Genomic DNA, 10,373 nt, shown 5'->3' with positions numbered 1-10,373 from the left:
ACGACGCAGGAATGAATATCACGAGTGAATCGCTTGTGGAATAAACTTAAATTGTTCTTCCTGCTTCCGTTATGACGAAACACATTTCCGCCGTTCTTGGATTGCGTTACCATTCTGATCACTGTCACGATAGGCGAAGTCTTCATTCTGCTGAGCGAGGCCATCAAACGGAAAGGGAGCATTTCTTACCATTTGAATGAGAAGTAAGGAAAATAAGGTGATAGTAGATGACATCTGCCTATAAAAAAGAACCGAACAGTAGACAACTATTTGAGGCGGCTCAAAATTGTTACGTTAACTCAGTCGGGTAGCCAACCTACATCGTCAACTCGGTTGATAAAACCGAATTAGCCTATTCATTAATCTTAGATTGCTTTAATTTTGATCAAGTGAATAACGGAAACATATTATTCTACTTCATGACCTATTTACGCATTTTTCTTTGACCAATCAGAAACGAAATATCTTGTTGCGTATGTAACGATCTGTATCTAAAGCTATCCTCTCTTACTCTTCCTGGGAGAACATAGAGGGCTAATATTTTTCAACTTAAGAACTGCGTTTTTAAGATGTAAGGCTTGATACACAAATTTCATTTGCTGAGGTGCCTAATCTTAGTAGATATATGTCACCTATTAGCTTTCAAACCCTTTGTAAAAAATTAAACTATTTCAAGAAAGAAAATGCCAAAATAGAATTACCCACCTTAACACGATAGGCCATCCCTTCACCAGAAAAGCCCTTCAGAATGGGGATTTTTCATTGTTGTTCTCAGCTCTTCGTTCCCCTTATATACGTTTTCATTCTCAAAATCCGGTCGACTCAGCCTTTCGAGGAATATTTTTTTTAGCGATTGAAGGAAATTCACCAGTGTTCCTTTCATTAAAACTTCCTCATATGCCTAAAACACTTCCAAGTTGGTTAAATAATTTAAATCTATTTCACTTGGGAGTAAGGCAACTTACTGTCATCACAAACGATTAAATATTCATTGCATTTTCTTCGAAATAACCATGGTGAGCTCCTGGCATTGACATTTAAGTTATTATGAGGAGAGGTCTTGATTTTAAAAAATATCAGTCTTTAATCTCGTTCTTCAAGACAATGAACGCGAGTTCAGTGTTATTTAACAACAAATAAACTTAACCGATGCAATACGAAACTGGCTCTCTAATTTGTTAGTAGGAGGAAGGCAAAGTTCTTTTTGTTCAGGTATCACTGATTTATTTTCCATTTACGCCAGATAAAAACGATTTCAACTATATCCTTTTTTCCTTCTAACGCAGGAAAAAACACCTCAACTTTCTCTTCATTACATGGCTTGTTTCTATTAGACATTTGTGTAATTTCGACAAGACAAGACAAGACATCTTCATTTAGCCAGGGTGGCCCAGTCAGCTGCGAGGCTGGTATCCTTAGGGGCCCTGCAATAAATGGGCACCATTATGAGAATGTAACATTTCCCATAGGATTTGAGGGATTGTTACAAAGGTTACGATTCAAATTCGTGTAATGTGTGACATCAGTTCTTTTCCAATCAGAATTTCTATACTGAGTTGACTGTCAAAACTTTGGTGGTTTATTCAATTCTTCAAAGATAGTTAATTAGGGAACTTTTTAGGGGAACAACGGAAGTTCTGTTTCCAGTTTTCTACAAGGAAAAAGCGCTGACGCCGTTACAAAATGTCGTCAAGTTTTCCACAAAGTAAAAGCACCTGACGCCGTTACAAAATGTCATTTGTTATCTTTTACATTACGTTCGTATGTAAAGGATGCGTTACGACCACATCTGTTTATAAACACGCGGAAATGGGTTATGAAATTTTTTATTTACTTTTAAAACTTCATGTTCAATGGTCTACCCTGCTGGCAGAGGCGTTCATTTGTTAACTTCCCCTACGGTCCACGTAAAAATAAAGTCCTCTGCGCTCGGCCTGTTGAATCTTCTTCGAGCATGCTCGGCCTGTTGCTTAGAAACAAATTAGTTCTCGGTAGTACTCGGCCAACTTTCAACTTGATTGTGGGCTCACACTTGGTCTTCCTATATAGCTTAATAGGATGCGTGCCCATAAAAACGTGTTTAGAGCAGGTTCTGACCGGTTTTGCAAATCAGATTATCCACAAACTTGGATAATTCCCAGGCGCATGCTCGAGGAAGATTTAACAGGCCGAGCGCAGAGGACTTTATTTTGACGTGGACCGTAGGGGAAGTTGACAAATAAACACCTCTGCCAGCAGGTTATCAATGGTCAAGCTTGGGGCCTAAAACTTAGAGACAGGGTGCAAATTTGTTGCAAAATACCGCTGGTTGTGAAGGAGAAAAGCAAAGGCTACAATAAATAATGTTACTTCAAACAGTACGCGAGCTCAAATCTTTTATTTGAGTCGTTTGCATGATAATTGGTTTATTTATTTAAGTAAAGTTTATTTTCCTAAAAGAGCAACACCACTTAGGGCCATTAAAAGGTGATAATAATTATCGTGAAATTCCTTGTTTACTTAACATCTTAACCTTAAGCGCACGTAGAACAGCGGGAATCAATGACTTACATGTATCATCAAACGCGCAGTGTTCAAGGTATTGTGCAGTGATATCAGTTTAGCTCTAATTTTGACCCTTAAGCAGTATGATTTGGTCCAGAGCAAAAAGGGCTGAATACTCAGTCTGCGAGTTAATGACAAATTCCTTAAGTTGTGGACATGCTTCTCTACGTTATCTCAGAGATTCATCCACAAAAATACGCCATGAGGCAAAGTCACGTTGTATTTTGATAATAAAACCCGATAGCAATCAGTAGACAAGATAGCTATTAGACGTTTAGCACTGTAATGACTACATAACTACCACTACTTAAATGGAGTTTATTCAATTCTAAAGGAAATCCTTTAGAAAACCAACGGAAATCCTGTTCAACTGATACCCGTCCAAAACAAAAAATTTACAGAAGGCAATAAAAATTATATCGTGGATAATCGCCGCGGAATATGCTGTAAAACTTTCAATTAGATTACTCTAAAAAATTTGAGGTCAGAAGTACCACATCGTGGTAGTTCCAGAGAAAAAAAAATTGTATGGATCAAAACCTGAAGATATATAGTTGTTAAAGACTCATAAATTGACGAAGTCGTTTTGCGGTTTGGAAGTTTTTTCCCCCTGTTTTGCGGTTTCTAATAGACCCTAATCCCCATCGTCAAATTTTAATCTGTAGACGAAAAAGAGTTTTAGATCCACGTTTGTTTCTGAATACGTGTGACCGCAAACCGCTAGGAATCACGTGGCAAGACTCTAGCGGTCACGTCGACCGTTTGCGGACCACATTTGTACTTCGAATTCGGGCAAGGCAGTTTCAGGTAGGTCAATTCCCTCGACCTTTTCCTTCTTCCAGTCCGAAAGTTCTCGCGTATGTCCTGTAAATATATGTCAAACGAAGTCTTTTGTTTTTAATCAATTCGTTTGGGACGCTAGAAAACCGAACAATTCACCACTTTTTGTGTCAACTTTGAAAAAAAGGACCTCCGTGGGTCCACCATGCCTTGTGTAATTCAAGATGGCGGCGTACATGTTGATTTTTTCGAGCGATAGGCGACGTCGATACAGAAGCTGAAAATCTGAAAAGTTCTAACTTTTGACCTCAAACTGCTAAACGCGGCTGGACGTTTGCGGTTAAAACATCAAAAATGGATCTAAAACTCTCTATTTGGAGTTAGTGACGTAAAAAGAATACGATTTGACTCATTGCAATATTGCCGCAAGCTGTCATGGGGAGGATAGTTTGAAGTTTGAGCTCAGATAGGAAAGACTCGCGGTTTACAAGTACATACTTAGCATCGCACCGTTACATTTAGTAAGATCTGCAATAAACATGTTACACGTCAGTTTTGAAATGGCACATCTTAGGGGCCTTAAAATAGAGCTGGGTAAATGATCTGCAACAATGACTTATTTATTTATTTACTTATTTATTTATTCATTTGTTTATTTATTTACTTATTTATTTATTCATTTATTCATTTATTTCCTTTTTTAAGGATTTGACAAGCAGTACCGGAGCAAAAACAATAGGACATAAGTTCCCTGCTAGGTTTAAGCTCCAACCCAACCCTCTCCATTATGGTAAACATAGCCTGCGTAGCGGCTCTAGAGGGAGGGGGGAAGGGGGTGGGGAGCCGAGCGGAGCGAGGCTTGGGGAAGGGATAGGAGGGCGAGCGGAGCGAGACTTGGGGAGAGGATAGGAAGGGCCTGCAAGCGACCCCGTGGATTCTACGAAATATCTGATCTCTCAATGACGAAGAATTCTCATTAGTCGAGATCAAATAACTGTCACTCAGCCGTAAAAGTGATAAGAAACAGGCATCCTAGAACAACGCGGAATCAATCTGATAAACGAACAGCGCCAAGCTTTGGAACAGCTCTACGTCAAAAAGGATCTTGGAGCTATTTTTCCGACTGGGTTTGGAAAAAGTTTAATTTTCCAAGCTCTAGTGTTGCTTGCACGCTTCGAGGCCAACGACGATAAACGGCCCGCTGTGTTGGTTATAACTCCATTTACAAGCATCATACAGGATCAAATACTCGAACTTGAATCTCTTGGTTTAACTGGTTGTAATCTAACCGAAGTTCTCGATAATTTGGATTCATTATCACAAGTTGGTCTGGTATACGCTTCGGCCGAGAGTGCAATCGATGAACGTTTCACAAACTTCTTTAAAGATAAAGATAAGGGATTTGTGTCCAGAACAGTTGCTCTGATAGTTGATGAATCACACACGATTCAAACTTGGACTGGCCTGAGGTAAGAAAAAGTAAAATTCGAATACTTGATGTGCAAATGATCAATACGAGCGGAATTCCGAGTCGCTTGCGAAGTAAATTTTTGTGTTCTGTTTACCAAATAACACTTACGACCAATATATTGAATTAGAGCTCGAGTTCTCAACCGAAGATGGACACGAAGCCTTTTTCAAGAGTTCATAAAACTTGCAAAAAGTGTTCATAGGTTTTTCTTTGAAATTTTCCTTGTCGTCCGACATTTTCATTCACGTGCGGCCAGTGTTTTGACAGTTTGCATGGGTCAGTGCTCTGCTTTTTTAGTATTTTCCATGCTTCACTGGCGTACGTCTTAAAATGGCGCTTCGTAATTGGTTAGTTTTGACAGTTTTTGATTGACATTGGAAACGCGATACGCATAATTAATCGGTGGGAGTTTCGTAGAATCCGCGGGGTCGCTGGCAGGCCCTTCCTTTCCTCTCCCGAAGCCTCTTTCCGCTCGGCTCCCCACCCCCTTCTTCCCTCCTCTAGGGCCGCTACGCAGGCTACTGAAACATGGCTAAACGAATCAATCATGGATCACGAGATATTGCCTACTGCGTATAACATTTATAGATGTGATCGTGTTGGTAGAGTTGGTGGTGGAGTTATGACAGCAATCAAAAGTACGCTGTCTTCGACTCTCCATAAAGCTCCGTCAGAATTTTCAAGTTTAGAAATAGTTGTTGTTGAAATATCAAACCTAAAGTACGATCGCAGTGTCCTACTATAAACTGCTTTCGCCCTCCTGACAACTATCAACAATTTATTCAGCAATTCGCTGGCTTTCTAAGATCCTTGGATTGTCATCATCACTACTATGTTATCGTAGTAGGGGATTTGAACTTCCCTGGCATATAGTGGATAGAAGGGTCAGGCTTTGGATCATCTGGTGATGATTCTTCTTTTGCGAATTTGTTGATGGATTTTTATTTATTTCAATCAGTAGAGCAACCTACTAGAAGTAACAACATCTTGGATCGCGTTCCAACAAACACCCCTTCCCTTATGTTCGACCCTAAAACTGATCCCCAGTTTAGAGACAGTAAACTTTCATCGGATCACTTTCCCGTCTTCTTTGACTTTGCTGTGGATGTAAAATTTAAAGACGTTTTTCGCCTGAAGCGATTCGACTTCAAAAATGCAAATTTTGAGTCTCTTAAACAAGTCCTTTTGTTAACTCCACTCAGCAATGGTATTCACAGTGTTAACTCCCTTGAAGATTTTGATTCTCTTTGGGATTAGTGGAATGACTTTGTTTTTGCTGCTGTAGACACCTTCGTCCCAAAAGTAAACTAGAAACATTTAAATCGTCCTCCACGGATATTAAAGGACTTAGCAAAGGATATCAACAAGAAGAAGACCTTATGGCGGCGTAATAGGAACTCAAAATCTCCTCAACAAGTGGAAAAATTCCGCAAATTAAGGCAACAAATTAGAAATCAGCTTCGTTATGAAAGGAGAAATTATGTTAAAGAGATATTAAATGAAATCCATAAGACTTCTAAGCGTTTTTGGTCGTTCTTTTCCTTCAAATGCGAGAAAAAGCCAGTGCCTGACAAGTTAACTAACAAGGGTGTCTCATTTTCTGATGATCGTGGGCGGGCAGAAGCCTTTAATGACTTTTTCAAATCTATTTACAAGTATCATTCGAACTGTGTAATTGATCTGAGCGCACCAATTCTCCCAGGCATTACTGAACAATTATTTCATGTCACAGTGTCAGTTGAGGTAGTTGGGGACATCCTTCGTTCATTGGACATTAAAATTAAAGGCAATCGGACATGATAAGCTGCCCACCATCGTGTTGAAAGAATGTGCTAACTCCTTTGCTCCATCTATAACGGCGATTATTAATTTTAGTTTAAACAAAGGCTTTCAGTTATCAGATTGTAAAAAAGCAAATGTTCCTCCAATTTTTAAAAAAGGGAAAAGAGAGTTTGTCGAAAATTATCGCCCCGAGTCGTTACTTCCAGTGATCTATAAAGTTCAGGAGCGGTGTGTGGCATCGCGCCTTATCCCTCGCGTTAAGAAGATCTTGTATCCTTTTCAACATGAACTGACTTTAAAAAGATTAATAAAAATCGTACATCAACATTTCGGGATTTCTGTTTTAAAAGGACAGCAAACTTTTCGAATCTGACGGAACATTTTCACTCCAGTGGGGGAGATTAACTGTAACCTGTTTGACCGAATGAACAATGTGGGAAAACTAAACTTCGAATACCCCACTTAGCAAATGGAAGGGCAGAAATCCGTCTTTAATTTCCGGATGCCGGGGGTCTATGGCAACGGGACCTCCGAACAAACCAAAAGAATCTTTTAAGGATTTCTTTTCACTCGTCTTTAGTATTTCACGATACACTCGAATATGAGTCAATGTATACATTTCACGTACTGAATATTTTATTCCCTAGGAAAAGTGATGTAGAGTAGTAACAATTATTGACCGAGGTGGAGGTAAATATCTACCACTTTCAACGTCTCTGAGGTGAATAATTGTTTAAATATATACCACAAAGATACCAAAAAATAATTAGTTCTTTCAATTTACCGAAAACTGGTCATAATGAAACTCATTTCGCACGATTTTGTCTCATTGGAGGTGAATAGTTCTTTCCATTCACTTCCGAACTGGCCAATCAGCGTTCGCGAAAAGTACTATATTCACTTCTGTGGTATATACTAATTAACAATTATTCCACGAGCGCACGTTGGATATGAGATGATAGATAGCCAACGAGGCGCGTAGCGCCTCGTTGGCTATAATCATCTCATATTCAACAAGCGCGAGTGGAATAATTGTTTTATTAAAAACGCCCCCAAGAAATTACTATTTTGTAAGAAGAAACCGGATTTTTTAGCTCCCTTTTGATTTTAAGCTGACGCGTACGCTTACCATATTTGTAGATTATGGTATATTGGCTAATATACCATAATGGCTAAGCCAATAAAAAGTCTTGAATTGCATTATCCAATGATCCAGTTTTTAATAAAACCAGTTATTCGAGGCTTTGGAACCACGAAAACAGAACATTCCTCACTCTCAAAGAAAGCCAGCAAATGTCAAAGACTTGAGAAGAAAGTGAAACAATTTTCCATTAATCAAGCGCAAGTCCCCGAGCTCGCATTAATCTCACCCCAGCCTCTGCTTTTGCAAATTTAGATATGGAAACGGCTGACTGAAGAGCACCAATCATCCCTTTATTAGGCAAATTTACTGAATACGAAAAAATCAACCTAAAATAATTTTTATTGACTTTAAAAAAAATCGACATCATTATTTACCTATCTGCCTTCATCTGAAATTGCTGTACAAAACGTTGCACTGATAGCCAGCTTTTTTCACTATGTTAAATGTTTTATGGTACTGCTAAAAAAAAGTATGTACAATTTTGATTACTTCTCAAAAGCAAAAGGGTAACGGTAGTTTCTTTGGTAAACAGATGTCATTTCCAAAGGGAGTTTTTGATAAACTTTTTACTTGCATTCACAATCCGTGACTTTTGTTCCACAGGCATTAGAGTACTTTATTATTTCTCTGCAGTCGGATGAAGCTTGGGAGCTGCTAGTGCAACGCCAGCTTTTCTTCTGACACGTGACCGTTACCACTTGATCGTCACCACAAATTTCTACTTTTCGAGAGCCTTTTTCGACGCATGAATGAAGAGCACGAGTGACTCGGTTGTAGAATAAACTTAAGCTGCTCTTCTTGCTTCCGTTACGACGTAACGCGTTTCGTTCTTGGATTGCGTTACCAGTCTCATCACTGTCACGATAGGCGAAGTCTTTATTCTGCTGAGAGGGTCCATTATAAGGGAATGGAGCAATGCTAACCATTTGGATGAGAAGTAAGCAAAATAGGGTGGTAACAGTCGACATCTGCGTACAAAAGAACAGAAGAAGACATCTATGATTAAGTTGTCTTTATAAAAACCAGTTCTTTGGTCGCTTGGTTTTTTTCGTAAATAAAGGAACGTGAATCCTCGCGTTTTCCCTCACTCGCCTGAAAAACGCGTACAAATGGTCGCTACTTAAGGTGGCTTAAAGTGGCTAGGTTTTTTTTGTAAAAACCAGCTCTTCAATAAAGCCTCCCTGACCCAGCATCACGTCCTTTTCTTCGTATACAGATGTGATTGGTTGGAAATATTGTGTTGGAATGCGGAAGAGTAAGGATCCTTAGTGCGCGGGCAGATCTTGCTCCTCACGCTCTCTATGCACTTTCCTTCGCTTGCCTTAAAAAAAAAAAAAAGCACATAAAAGCTGCCTCTCCAGGCTGGTTACCCCTACCACATCAGTGGCCGTGACATTTCGTGATTCATCGGCAGTAAGGATGTTTTGAAGGTTTCATAATTGCGCGAGTCTTCGGCGGGTGCAATACACAACCTAAATAAATTTTTGGAATTTTTGTTTGTCTCGAGTGCGAGAAACAAAATCACTGACAAATGCTATTTTTTATACGCTCCTCCGTGTTCGAAACACTTTGCAACGTGTTTAAAATGCTTGTGTTTTCTCTAAATTGTTTATTTTTCTCAATCCAACAATTATGACACACAAAACAAGTCAAATGTTTCCAAAATTGTTATATCTCATGAATCTTCATGTAAGTCAGCGCATGCTCAGTTAAGCGTTCTTTTGCCATGTGCTCCACTCGGTTCGACATGTTGAATGAAATCGTTGAGTGCTACAGTATCGTTTACATGTTTCCTCCCAGTTATTCGAACCTCTCGACACTACAAGTATACAATAACGCGATGCCGACTTTGCGCTTTTCGTGTTTAGTGACGCATTACTTTGTTCACTAGAGGACTCATGTTTGGTGCTGGGCACAGGTGACATCAATCACACCAAAAACGATGTTAAGACAGAGGTCATACCCAAAAAGGTCACGGTTGACAAATTTTCAAGTATCGCGACAAAGTCGTTTTTGATAACTTTTCAACACAGCAGTTTCCATCAATTTCTAATTCGAATTATTCAACTTTTCTCTTATAAGATGCGTGAAACAGTTTTGAAGTTTTACTAGCGAAATCCAATAGTTTTACACTCTTTTCTTAAATAGAGAGTGGCACTTCAGTATGTGATACATATGCTTCAAATGAGGGCTGAGGCTTATCAATAAAGCTTTCAAAAACCAACGTTTAGCTGTGTAGGTTCACAATCTCAATTAAGACTTAAAAAATTTAAAGGAGAGCCGAGACGCACGGACGAATTGCATAATCTGCACAATAAACAACAGTTCCGCAGTTTTTTCTCGGTGTATATCTTGAATAAAGACAAGGCTTACCCTAGTGGAATTGAAGACTTTGAAGTTCTTTCTCTTTCTTCAAGAAGTTCTCAATGCATGGGCTGCTGCAAGAAAAGAGTAGTTGCATGGTCAATAAATTTGTTTTGTGTGCGTGTTGGTTTGTGTGTGTGCGTGCGTGCGTGTGTGGGTGACAAATTGCCGTACAATGAACCATGTTATTGAGCTTTCACCCAGTAGCTTTAGAGTGGTATAATGAAATATCCCTTTCTAATCGCTTTCGCTGAGTCAGCTGTAAGCTGGTAGAAATTCGCAGCTCGT

The 10,373-nt window shown here is 39.3% G+C and overlaps 1 long non-coding RNA gene across 1 annotated transcript in view; it reads right to left on the bottom strand.

The window, feature by feature from the left end:
- Positions 1-8,042: 8,042 nt before the first annotated feature.
- LOC111342920 (uncharacterized) overlaps positions 8,043-10,373 on the bottom strand; it is a 5,136-nt gene continuing 2,805 nt past the window's right edge. Inside the window, exons 2-3 of the long non-coding RNA XR_002695996.2 lie at positions 10,095-10,159; positions 8,043-8,689 (exon numbers count right to left, since the gene is read on the bottom strand). This is a non-coding gene — a long non-coding RNA (uncharacterized LOC111342920). The remainder of the gene's footprint in view (positions 8,690-10,094; positions 10,160-10,373) is intronic.

This window comes from Stylophora pistillata, chromosome 9, assembly GCF_964205215.1.
Source record: "Stylophora pistillata chromosome 9, jaStyPist1.2, whole genome shotgun sequence".
NCBI lineage: Eukaryota > Metazoa > Cnidaria > Anthozoa > Scleractinia > Pocilloporidae > Stylophora > Stylophora pistillata.
This window is presented reverse-complemented; position numbering and strand designations above follow the sequence as displayed.